Below are 13,990 nucleotides of genomic sequence, written 5' to 3' on the forward strand. Positions count from 1 at the left end.
TATCCACAAATTTCCTTAAATTTAATTTTATTTATGTGTTCATTTGCTTATTTATTTTTTATTTATTTATTTATTTATTTATTTATTTTGAACAGGGTCTTACTCTATCCCAGACTTGTCTGGAACTCACTTTGTAGACTAGGTTGACCTTGAACTCTTAGCAATCCTCCTACATCAGCCTCCCTAGTGCTGGGACTACAGGTATGAGCCACTACCATGCCTGGCCAAAGAGAACTTTGTACATGTGTGTATGTGTATTATATGTGTGTGGTGTACACACAGGAGTGTATGTGCATCTGTAATCCTAGCACTGGCAGGCAGATCTCCAGAGCTCTCTGACCAGCCAGGCTAGTCAATTTGAGTGCTCTGGGCTATGTGAGAAACCTTGTCTCAAAAATATGGCTCAGTGGTTAAGAATACTGGTTGTTCTTGCAGAAGACCCAGGTTTGAATCCCAGCACCCACATGGCAGCTAACAATTGTAACTCCAGTCCCAGGTGATCCGACAGCCTCTTCTGTCCTCCTTGGGCATTGCATGACAGGGGTGCACTTACCTACATGCAGGCAATACATATAAAATAAAAATAATAAATAAATTTTAAAAAAAATTAAAAATAATAAGGTTCAGAGTGATGGAGGAAGACACCCAACAGCAATATCAAGCTTCCACCCACGTTACACACACATGCACCTGCATGTACACATGCACACAGGCAAACGTTTATTAACACACACACAAACTCAAACAAAAAATAGGCTGGGGAAATGGCTTAGTGGGTAAAGGTACATGAGGACCTGAGTTTGGACCCCTGGCACCCATGTTAAACCTGGGCATGTGCCTGTAACCCCAGAACTGGTAGGCAGAGACAGATGGATCCCAGGAGCTTGTGGACCAGCAGCCTAGCTAAAGGACGAACTCTGGGTTTAGTGAGAAGTCCCATCTCAAAAGAAGTTAGGTGGAGAATGACAGAGGAAGAGGACCAATGTCAGCCTCCAGCCTTGACATATATATGAAGGTACGTGCACTCCCACATGCATGCACACCATGCTTATGACACACAAAAACACATAAATAAATAAAACAAAAACCATCGTACAAACAAACTTACAAGATTTTTATAATGCTAAATAATTTTTTTGGTCTTTTTTAGATAGGGTCTTCCTGTAGCCCCATCTGCCCTGGAGCTCGCTATGCAGACCAGAGATCTATCTGCCTGCCTCTGCCTCCCAAGTGCTGGGATTAAAGGGGTGTACCACCACGCCTGGCATAATGCTAAATAATATTAAAAATAAAAATTATATGTGTAATGTATTTCTTTTAAAAATTATTTTATGGGTTTGAGGATTTAGCTCAGTGGTAGAGTGCTTACCTAGCAAACGCAAGGCCCTGGGTTCGGTCCTCAGCTCTGAAAAAAAAAAAAAAAGACAAAATGAAAATTATTTTATTTATTATCCTGTGTGTTCCATATGGTGTGTGTGTATGTGTGTGTGTGTGTGTGTGAGAGAGAGAGAGAGAGAGAGAGAGAGACAGAGACAGAGACAGAGACAGAGACGCAAACAGAGACAGAGACAGAGACAGAGACGCAACAGAGTTTGGGCCCAAGTGTGCCATGGTGCATGTGTGAGAGTCAGAGGAAAACTTGCTTGGGTGGGTTCTCTCCTTCCACCATGTAGGTCCCAGGGATCAAACTCAGGTTATCAGGTTTAGCAGCAAGCACCTTTATCTACTGAGCCATCTGACAGGCCTCTCAAACACTTCTTGAATGAATATGATAGAACGGCAACGAGAGCTTGGGGTTAGAAAGGTACTTGAAGCTTTAATTTGAAATGTCCTCTCCAGGAATGAGCGAGTGAAATGGAGATAGCAGGTTACCCCAGAAGTACAGTGTAGTGGATAATAACCATGCGAGAAACTATGTGCCCCGAAGTGAACTCAAAGAAGGTCTCAAATCTCAGCCCCAGCACTTAGGGAAAGTGTTTTTATTACTTTGCTGGTTTTTCTTTGGCAATGATAGTCAGTTCAAGTGTGCTTCATAACATTTGGCTTTGGGTAGCTTCCTTTATGAAGCTTGATTTTGGGGAACAGAAAATTCTTTATTTTGCTCTTTAGCATGACAGAATATTTAGAGTGCGTTTTTTAAAAAATGGAAGTAATTTAAGCATATTCAATGTCCAAAAACATCACTGTTGTAACCCTGGAAGTGGTAAGAGAAGACAGTCCAGGTATAAATGAACAGGGAGAAACGTTTAGTTCCCTGGTCTGTGGGAACAACAAGGGGAAATGAAACTGAACCGAGGAGAGGAGGGAGATGGGAGCTGAAGAAACAGCGAGAAAATCAGGAAGAGACTGTAAGACCGTGCTGCCGCTGAGCCCCAAGTGCCCCAAGTGCATTTGCACCTGCTTCTTTCTCTGCCTCTAGGTTGTTTGCACATACCAGGCATGAGTTCCCACACAGCACACACTCGACCTCTCCTGGTCACCCTCTGTCATGAGTCACAACCTTGATTGCTGGGGAAACAGCAAGGGGCAAGGTTCTTGGGGAGGAAGACAGAGCCTGATCCAGTGTCCACTACTTCAAGAAATGGGCATAAGGTGGCAGCACTGGCAGTGCCCGCAGGTGTCTTGAGAAAGTTGGCCAAGGGCCAGCTGCTCTTGAGCTGCTAAGTCCCAGGGAGAAAACGCAAAGAGGGTCTGGTTGTTAGGGTGGGTAGTGATGGAAGGAGAGGGACGTTTCCAACATACATTGTGTGATTCCTTTTGTATGAAATGTCTAAAATAGGCAAATCTATAGACAGAAAGTAGGTTGATTGTTGCCTAGGGCTTGGGGTTCTGTAGAATGAAGGCAACTGCTAAAAAGTATGGGAGTTTCTTTTCAGGGTAATGAGATGCTCTGCAATTGATGTGGTGATGGTTATACAACATTTTTTTGTCTTTTTTTTTTTTTTTTTTTTTTTTTTTTTTTTTTTTTTCTGGAGCTGAGGACCGAACCCAGGGCCTTGCACTTGCCAGGCAAGCGCTGGTTATACAACTTTGAATATGACTATAATTATTATTTTGTTTGTTTGTTTGTTTGTTTTTTGAGACAGGCTCTCCCTATAGCCCCAGTTGGCCTGGAACTTGCTATGTAGACCAGGCTGGCCTTGAATTCACAGAGATCCACCAGCCTCTGCCTCCCGAGTGCTGGGATTAAAGGCGTGCACCACCATGCCCAGCTACTATAATTATATGTCAATGTTGTTATTTCAAAAAAATGAAAAGGACCAGCAAGATGGCTCAGTGGGTAGAGGTGCTTGCTGCAAAGCCCGATGACTTGAGTTCAAGCCCCAGGACCCAGATGGTGAAAGAAGAGAATCAACTCCCACAAGTGGTCCTCTGACCCTCACACATGCACCATGGCACGCACATGCCCATGCACACACATACAAAGTATATACATACATACAAACATACATACATACATACAATAAAATAAAATAAAAAAATAAATCACTAGCCTCAGGCTAGTGGCACATGCCTGTAATCCCAGCACTTGGCAGGCTGAAGCAGGAGTGTGCTTTATGTTTGACGCCAGTTTGGGCTATATAGTGAGCCCAAGGCCAGTGATTTATGCCTATAATGCAAGTGCTTTGGAAGTAGAAACAGAAGGATCAAGAGTCTTAGGACTGTGGGATGGAAAGGTGGTCAGTAAAGAGGGCTTTCTTCTATTCCCAGAGGACCTGATTTGGGTTCCTAAGCACCCACACTGAGTGGCTCACAACTGCCTGTAACTCCAGTTCCAGGTGATCCAACACCCTCTTCTGGCTTCCACGGATGCCCCTCCCCAATGGTGTTAACACAAACACACACACACACACACACACACACACACGATAATAGTAATAAGTGAAAAAGCACATTGCTAATATTATGAGATTTATTGTCCATTTTGTGAAAAATCTCAGGATTTTATAATTAAAATGTTTTTGATTTTTGTTTTGGTTCATTTTTATGTGTTTGAGTGTTATACCTACACATATGTAAATGCATCATGTATGTGCAAAGGATTTAGAATTTTTATTTTACCATTTTTTAGATTTTTTTTTTTTTACTATTTTTATGTGTATGTGTGTATTGCCTGCATTTAGGTAAGTGCACCCGTGTTGTGCAGTGCCCGTAGAGGACAGAAGAGGCTATCAGATCCCCTGGAACTGGAGTTACAGACAGTTGTTAGCTGCCATGTGGGTGCTGGGATTCAAACCCAGGTCTTCTGCAAGAACAGTCAGTGTTCTTAACCACTGAGCCATCTCTCCAGTTCCGGATTTAGAATTTTTAATAGAGTTGAGCTTTAGCTGGGTGTGGTGGCACATACCTATAACACAGCACCTGAGAGGCTTAAATAGGAGGATTGTTGAACGTTCAAGACCAGCTTGGTCTACAAAGTAAGAATCTGCATTAAAAAAAAGAGAGGAGAGAGAGAGAGAGAGAGATTGAAAGCTGAATTCTGATTTATCTACTACTGTTAGGTCCTTGGATTACTTAATTCAAGGAAACCTTGATTTTGCATATAGAACAGGGATGTTAATACTTCGTGGATTTTTGTATTAGCATTCATATATAATACATACGTAATAGTCACTTGTGCAATAGCTACTATTATTGTTGTTAATTTTGTAGGAGATGGAGGGTTTACCCTACTTTTCTGTTTATGTCTACTTTATTCCATAATTTCTTTTCTTTTTCACTTTTTTATTTTTCCTTTGGTACTAATATTTGAACCCAGGGTCTCAATCATGTTTTCTTCTAAATCTCCTTCACCTAGAAATTTTGGTGATGTAGATGTTTTCTTTTATGGGAGGGCTGAGCATGTAGCTCAGTAGTAGAGAGTTCACCCAGTGTGCATGAGGCCCTGGGTTCATCAGAAGAAAACTCGGGGTAGGTTCTCACCTTTCCCATTGTTTGAGACAGGGTATCTTGTTTGCTGCTGTACACACCAAGCTAACTGGCCCATGAGCTTCTGGGGTCTCTCCCGTCTCCATCTTCCATCTCCCTGTAGAAGTGCTGGGAATACAGATATGTGCTACTCTGTCCGGCTTGGGTTCTGGGGATCTGAACTCGGGTCCTCACACTGTGTGCAAAGCAGTTTACCCACTGAGCTATCTACCCAGCCCCTTTTAGTTTTTTTAAGACAGGATCTTATATTGTAGTTCAGGATAGCCTGGAACTCTCTATGTAGCCCAGGCTGGTCTCAAATTCATGGTGTCCTCCTACCTCAGCCTAGAGAGTACCAGGATTACTGTTGTATATACCCTGCTTTTTTGTTTGAGGGATAGAGGTGGGGGTTTGAGGAAGGGTGTTGATATATAGCCCTGACTGGCCTCCTTTCTCTGCCTCCCAGGAACTAGAACACCAATCCCGGCCTAAAATATAATAAAAAATTTTTAGGTGTACACTTCCTTCAGTTTGGATTGATTCTGATATTATGGAATTTTTTTTTTTTTTTTGGTTTTTTTGAGTCAGGGTCTCCCTATGGCCCCAGCTGACCTGGAACTCACTATGTAGACCAGGCTGGCCTTGAACTCACAGAGATCCGCCTGCCTCTGCCTCCCAAGTGCTGGGATTAAAGGCGTGTGCCACCACGCCCGGCTGATATTATGGAATTTAAAATAAAAGTTCAGGATATTCAGGGGCTGGTGAGATGACTTAGCAGGTAAAAGCATTTGCTGCCAAGCTCGATGTCCTGAGTTCAGTCCCCAGAACCTACATGGTAGAAGGAAAGTCTGATTCCTTAAATTGTCATCTGACTTCCACCCACCGCCCCTGCACGTGCATATAAACGCAGACACATCACACAGGATATTCAATAAGAACTCTTTATTTCCTCAATATTCACCAAAAAAAAAGTGATTCTTATTTTTGTCAAAAATTGCTTTTCACAGAGTTCCTTCATTGTGTTTTAGGGTGTGTTTGCTTTCCTTCTCCTTTAAATTTAAAAAAAAAAATTTTTTTTTTTGTCTTTTTGAGACAGGGTCTCCCTGTAGCCCCAGCTGTCCTGGAACTCACCATATAGACCAGGCTGGCCTTGAACTCACAGAGATCCTCCTGCCTCTGCCTCCCAAGTGCTGGGATTAAAGGCGTGTGCCACCACACCCGGCTTTTTTTTTTAATTTTAAAAAACATTTTATTTATTGTTTTTATTTTATGTGTATGAATGTATTGCTGGCATGTGTGTAGGTACACCCATGTCATGCAACGCTCATTGGAGGTCAGAAGAAGGTGTCAGATCCCCTGGAACTGGAACTACAGATGGTTGTTAACCACCATGTGGGTGCTGGGAATTGAACCCAGATCCTCTGCAAGGGCAGTCAGTGCTCTGAACTGCTGAACCATCATTCCAGCTCCTCTTAAAAAATTTTTTTTATTATTTTTATTTTATGTGTATGAATGTGTTGGCTGCATGTCTGTAAAGTGCACCCAAGTGGCCCAGTGCTGGAGGCAGAGGTCAGAAGAGGGCATCAGATCCCCTGGAAGTAGAGTTACAGAGATAGTTGTTAGCCCCTATGTGGGTGCTGGGATTCAAACCCAGGTCTTCTGCAAGAGTAGCCAGTGCTCTCACTGCTGAGCTATCTCTCCAAACCTGTTTGCCTTCTCCTTATGGTAAGCAAGGGAAGCCTTCAGTGTGAGACTTTGAAGGACTCCATTTTGGAATGAGCTGCTCCTCAAGCACTCCCCACAGAGAAGGGATTGCTGGTGCTTGGAATGACATCACAAGCACACAGCTTGGTCAGAGACATTGTGGCTTCCTAGTTTAGGAGTTTGAATCCCAGTACTCACATGGCAACTAACAAACATCTGTAACTCTACTTCCAGAGGATCTGATGCCCTCTTCTGACCTCCACCTTGGGCACTGCACTTACATACATGCTGGCAATGCGCTCATACACATAAAATTCTAACCTCGGATCTGGGAGGCACAGCGACACAGACTTCTTGCTCCCACTTGATTACCTGGCTTATTCTCCTCTGTGACAGAGACAGATGGGACAGGCTGCCCAACTTATTTTCTTTTTGTTTTTATATTCTTTCAGTTTTTAGGTCAACTTGGTCTCTTTGTCCAAATGCAGTAAGCACTAGTAGTCAGAAGCAAGTTTCTGTGGTGTGGTGTCAGTTAAAGCAGTTTTTCCTTTTTTTTTTTTCAATCTTAAAAATAGTTTTGCAAATTTATCCTCTGACCAACACCTTTGTATTATGGTGTACTCAAAACTACCTCTAAACAAGGTCTCTCCCTAAGCCTAGAGCTCACTGATTCAGCTAGACTAGCTGAACAGCAAGTCCCAGGACAGCAAGTCTTGTCACTGCCTCCCTGGCTGGGATCACAGACATGTGCAGCTTTTTACATAGGAGCCAGAGATCTGAACTCAGGTCCTCATGCACAGTAAGCACTTTACTAAATCATTTCCCCTCCTTTGTTTCATTTTGTTTTGAGACAGTGTAGCTATGTAGCCATAGCTAGCCTAGAATTCACTAGATAGACCAGGCTAGCCTCAAATGGCATCAGTGATCATCTGCATCCTGAGTACTGGTATCATGATGTGTGCTATCACTCCTGGCTTTGTATTTGTCTTTTAAACTGTAGATGAGTGTAATGCCATCAATGGTTAGAATTTAAGGTAAACAATATTCCAACTTATAAATACTAAAATGGACAACTAACTTTGGAGATGCTGTTATTTGTTTTTTTAATATTTTATTTGTTATTTTTATTTTATGTGTATTTATTTTATTTTATGAGTGTTATGCCTGCATGTAGGTAAGTACACCCGTGTCGTGCAGTGCCAGCAGGGACAGAAGAGGCTGTTATGGATCTGCTGGAACTAGAGTTATGGACAGTTGTTAGCTGTCATGTGGGTGCTGGATTTGAACCCGGGTCTTCTGCAAGAACAGCTGGTATTCTTAACCACTGAGCCATCTTTCCAGCCTTGTCGTTGGTGTTTTTTTAAGAAACTTTCTTTTTTTAATGGAAAATTCTGTTGAACTTGTATTTTCAAACTCAAAAAAGAAAACAAAGAGTTTTCCGTATTTACCTATTAATCCTGGCCTCTGGAATTTAGGATTTCTTTAACTGTTCTGCTTTGTATTGATGAGATGTTCAAAAAGGCCAAACTAAGGAACTGGCTGCTGGAGAGAAGTGGCCACACATTTGCAGTGAGGAAGTGCTGGCTGTTGGTGTGGGACTTCCCAGGTCACTAATTTTGAAACCCACCTAACAATGATCTAAAGATCAATTTTGAGTCTTTCAATGGCAAGGATCAAAAGGTTGGAAGACTAGATTCTGTTTCTTTCTCTAGCACCAGGATCCTGTCAGAGGACTGCGATCAAATGGACTCTAGGTCAGGCTTGCCCTTTCCTTTCTCGTCTGTCCAATTAAGGGCATTATTTCATTTGGTGCATCCTAGCCATTCATTTTGGTGGACAGTTGTTTCTCTTGTTACAAAGACCAAAGACCATTCTAAACCCAGTCAGCTAAATAGGTAGAACAAATATCTCATAATTCCACACAGCTGCCTTGGGAGCACTGGGTTTCAAGCCAAGCAGGAATCCCTGGCATGAGCACTGCTCTGTGCAGAAGCCTGAGCCTGGGGAGCAGACTGTGTGACACAAACTGCACGTGGGGGACATTTTCATACCATTAAGTCCAAGAACAACTGCTCCAGCATAAGTGACCCATAGACCAAAAGAACGAAGAGAAAGAGCAGCACAAATTTCTTCTGTTTTTTTAAAAATATTTTATTTATTTATTGTTATTTTTTATGTGTATGAGTGTATTGCCTGCACGTATGTGAGTGCACCCATGCCATGCAATGCTGCAGTCAGAAGAGAGGTTTGGATTCCTCTGGAACTGGAGTTAAGGATGGTTCATAGCTGGCATGTGGGTTCTGATAATCGAACCCGGGTCCTCTGCAAGAGCAGTCCTCTGCAAGTCCGGCTCTTAACCGTTGAACCATCTCTCCAGCCCCACTTCTGTTTTGTTGTTGTTGTTTCGCTTTTTGTTTTTTGGTGCTGAGAATGGTGTATAGTTACTTTAATTCACTTCTACTCTGAGGGAAAATAAAGATAAACTATAACCCTGAGAATAAGAGCAGTGACAACAACAATAATAATGATGATGATAATAATACCTTTAATAGTTATGCCAGTGATCTCAAAGTACAATTCTTACACTCATCAAAATCTCTTAAAGTTCCCGTAAAAGGAGAATTGTGATGTCTTTAATTTTTCCTTGTTTTTCTTTTCTGTTTGTTCACCAGTTTTTCTTAGAAAACAAGGTGTCTTGATCACAATGCTAGGGACTTATAAGTAATGTTATTTTATTTTTTTGTTTCATGTAGCTCAGGTGGGCTATGTAGCTGAAGATGACCTTGAACTTCTGATCTTCTGTCTCTACCTCCCAAGTGCTGGGAATTTGGGCATGTATCACCATTCCTAGTTTCTATGGGGCTGGGGATTGAACCCAGGATTTTGTATATGGGAGGCTAGCACTGTATCAAATGAGCTATATCCCTAACCCCTAAACAATCTTTTCCTTCCTTCCTTCCTTCCTTCCTTCCTTTTTCGCGTGCTAGGGATTGAACCCAGGGCCTTGAACATGTTGAATTAGTGCTCTACCACTGACCTATATCACCAGCCCTATAAATACATTTTGAATGAAAAAAAGTCTATTCTATTTGGGAGGTATATTTCTTCCTTTAAAACAGACATCAATTTATAGTAAACTGAATGAGGGAAGACTGACATCCCAAATCAAAATGTGGAAAATTGGCTGGGCATGCTGGCTGGCTCAGGCAGAGGCAGGCAGATCTATGAGTTCCAGGCCAGCTTGCTCTACATAGCAAGTTCTACATAGTGAGACCCTGTCTCAAAAAAAGGAAAAAAAAAAAAGAGCCATTAAGCTAGCCAGAAGTGGTGGTTTGTGCTTGAATTCTTAGAACTTGGGAGGTAGAAGCAGGAGGATCAGGAGTTCAAGGCCATCCTTGGCTATCTATTAAGTTCAAGGTCAGATTGAGTTATATGAAATCATGTCTCAAAAAGAAAAACAAGGAGCTGAAGAGATGGCTCAGTGTTAAGATTATTTCTGCTCTCGCAGAGTCTCAGCACCCATCATTGCTTCTTCAGGTACCTGCTTTAATCCAGCACTCCAGAGGCAGAGGCAGATAGATTTCTGTGAGGTTGAGGCCAGCCTGGTCTACACCATGAACTCCAGGTCAACTGTGGCTACAGGGAGACCCTATTTCAAAAAGAAATTGTAGATGTAAAAACATTAAATTAAGGGGCTGGAGAGGTGGCTCAGAGGTTAAGAACACTGACTGCTCTTGCAGAGGACCCGGGTTCGATTCCCAGCACCCACATGGTGGCTAAACCATACTTAACTCCAGTTCCAGGGGAATCTGAAGACCTCTTCTGACCTCTGTGGCATTGCACAACAAGGGTGCACTCACATACATGCAGGCAGTACACGCATACACATAGAACAAAAATAATAAATAAAATATTTTAAAAAACATTAAATTAAGTAGAAAACAAAGGTCTCTTATGATCCAGGGGCTTTATTTAATTGTTTAGAAAACAATTTCTCCCATTGTTCCTGTTAAATGTTTGCCATAGTTTGGCATTGCACACCAAAATATGATGTCAGAGGTTTGTGTCTTTGTATGCACATGTGTGTGGTAGAGGTGACTGAGAGGGTGACTCGGTCACATAGCCTAGTGTGGGCAATGGTGAAGAACTTCGTGAATTAATGAGTCTTTAGTTAGCAGATCACTGAGGATGTGAATCACTCACAGGCAGTCAAAAGGTAATGTCCACACATCTTTGTGGCTCACTCAGCATGACTACTCTGTCGGCTGTTGCATTTAGTCCTGTCACTACTGTACTGCAGGGCTCTCTGATGAATTTCATATGATGAATTTCATCGTAGAACTTTAAAATTTTTTTAGCCAAGAAATAGCAATAAATATAATTTCTGTAGCATTTATAAGTATTTTATGGTCAAAGTAAAGCAAGGAATAATGTACTTAATGAACTTTATAAATATGGCTTTGGGATGATCTCATTACGAGCAATGATATAGTATTAGTTTCCAGTGGAAAGAACATGATACTCACAAGATTTCTGAGCCTCAGTTGAAGACTGATTTTGATGGACACTGGGTCAGAAAGATACATGCGACTCAAAGATTGCTGAAGATGAGCAGGTACCTAGGGTAAAGGTGCTTCACTGTGAAAGAAAGAGAAGTATTCTTTTAATTATGTGTGTGTGTATGTGTATCAGTGTGTGAGTATGTGAAATTGAGTGCAGGTGCCTGTGGAGGCTGGATACGTTGCATTCCCTGGAGCTGGAGTTGAAGGTAATTATGAACTTGCCATGTCGGTACTGGGAATCAAATTTGGGTCCTCTACGAGAACAGAACATGCTCTTAATCGTTGAGCCGTCTCTCCTGTCCCGTCTGCAATTAATGAGAAACTCTGCTAATGATAGGTACAAAAAAAAAAATTTGTTTTGGGAGACAGTCTCTTGTATCTCAGACTGGCCTCAAACTCAGGATGCAGCTGAGGATAATACCAATCCTGTCTCCATTTTCGTTCAGAGTGCTGAGCTTGCAAGTGTGTACCATCACTGCCAGTACATGTGGTGCTGGCGACTGCATCAGAGCTTCATGCATGCCAGGCAGCACCCTGCCAAATGAACTATGCTCCCAACTGTACTAAAATTCTCTGGTAGCCAGCTGGGTTGCATCTTTGCCACTCAGCTTATCACTGAGAATATTTTCTTTACTAAGGCCATGTGGTGACTTAATTTCTCCACGATTTCATTTGAAAACACTACTTGCTACTTCACAGAGAACCGGAGGGGGGGTATATAGTCAAAGAGTCTCTTTTCTGGAACACTTTGGACTTCGATTTTATTTAGCTGAGCTAACAGCACAAATATATCATCCAGGAACTCCAGCTTTTGTTAGTGTATATTTTTTTAAAAATATTTTATTTATTTTTATTTTATGTGTATGCGTGTATTGCCTGCATGTAGGTAAGAGCACCCGTGTTGTGCAATGCCTGTGGAGGGCAAAAGAGGCTGTCAGAGGGTGCTGGGATTCGAACCCATGTCTTCTGCAAGAACAACCAGCGTTCTTACCCCTGAGCCATCTCTCCAGCCCCAGAGTGTCTATATTTTTAGGTAGCTGTGATTGGGGGAAAAATACTTAAATAAGCTCTTATACTTTGTTTTATTATTTTATTGTTTATTTATTTATTTTTAGTCTTTTTGAGACAGGATCTTACTGTAGCCCCAGCTGGCCTGGAACTCCCTTTGTAGACAAGGCTGGCCTCCATCTTACAGAGATCTGCCTGCCCCTGCCTCCCATCAGGCCATGTTTCTGGCTCTTTGTTTTGAGGTCAAAAGAGGCTATTAAAATGTATAAGGGGACCAGAGAGCTGGCTCAGAGGTGAAGGTGCTTGCTGTCAAGCTGGACAACCTGAGTTCCATCTCTGGAGCCCACATGGTAGAAGGAAAGAACCAACCCAAGTTGTCTCTCGCCTCCATACATGTCCCACCCCCCACATCTCTCTATCTCTCTTTCCTCTCACACACACACACAAATAAATAAATAAATAAATAAATAAATAAATAAATAAAATAAAATAAAATAAAAAGTAAGTAAATAAAATAAAGAGAAGGAGAAGACAGGCTACTGACTGGGAAAAAATATTTGCAAAGTATTACCTAAAATATAAACAAAACTATTTAACAGTAATGGGCTGGGAATATAACTCAATGACAGAATACTTACCTAGCATTATGGGGCCCAGGTTCACTCCCCAGTACTACAAAAACAATAAGAAACTAAATAAGCTCATTCATTTAAATATTTTAAACACCAAAAGTCACCAAGGAAGGCATACGGATAGAAAATAAACATGAAATAGGAGCTGGAGAGATGGTTCAGAGGTTAAGAGCACCAGCTGCTCTTGCAGAGGACCTGGGTTTGATTCCCAGCACCCACATGGCAGCTATGAACCATCCGTAACTCCAGTTCCAGGGGAATCAATCCAAAGCCCTCTTCTGACCTCCGCAGCATTGCACAACACTGGTGCACTCACATACATACAGGCAATACACTCATACACATAAAATAAAAATAATATATATATATAAAAGAAAGGTGTAATCTTCCTGGAAATGCAGTTCGGTGGCAGCATGCTTGCCTAGTATGTGCAAGGTCCTAGGTTCAATCCCCAGCCTAGATCCTGGTTTGTTGTTTGGGGCATAAACCGTGCCTAGATGTTAGCACTGTGTGCTCTCAGTGTGGGCTCTATTCATGAAAATCCATTGTGCTGGAGGGTGTGTGTATTTAGTTCAGTGCACCTCAGTGCTTTTTTTTTTTTTTTTTTTTTTGATAGAGTGTCACTATGTAGCCTTGACTGGCCTGGAACTCACTATGTAGACCAGGCTGGCCTCAATCTCACACAGAGATCCACCAGCCTCTGCTTCCCTCCCATGTACTGAGACTAAAAGCATGTGCCACCATGGCCCAGCTTGAATAGTCTTTTGTATAGGTTAGATGAACTATGTTGGGTTATTTCCTCCTTTGCCTCCTGTTCTGTCCCTTCTATAGCAAGACTAGAAGAGCAGATATACATCTTCAGAGGCTTACCGTGGTCTCGTTGATGAGGAGGCCAATAGAAACTAGTCTGTTGCTTCCACAACCCAACCCTTCTGTGGCTTCTGAAAATTTTAGGGAGGCAAATGATAGTGTGGGAATGTGCCCAAACTTGCTGCAATGTCCTGGCAGTTTTCCAGTGGTATTGCTAGGTTCTTCCTTTCCCTAGAGTGGGTACCACTCCATCACCACCATTACAGAGTTCAGTCTTATGACTGCCTTTTCAGTTTGTCCACTTTATCTTTGTTTTGTTTTGGTTTTTGGTTTTTTGGTCTTTTTGAGACAGGGTCTCCCTGTTGT

Source organism: Nannospalax galili, unplaced genomic scaffold (assembly GCF_000622305.1).
Source record: "Nannospalax galili isolate Female #2095 unplaced genomic scaffold, S.galili_v1.0 scaffold1258, whole genome shotgun sequence".
NCBI lineage: Eukaryota > Metazoa > Chordata > Mammalia > Rodentia > Spalacidae > Nannospalax > Nannospalax galili.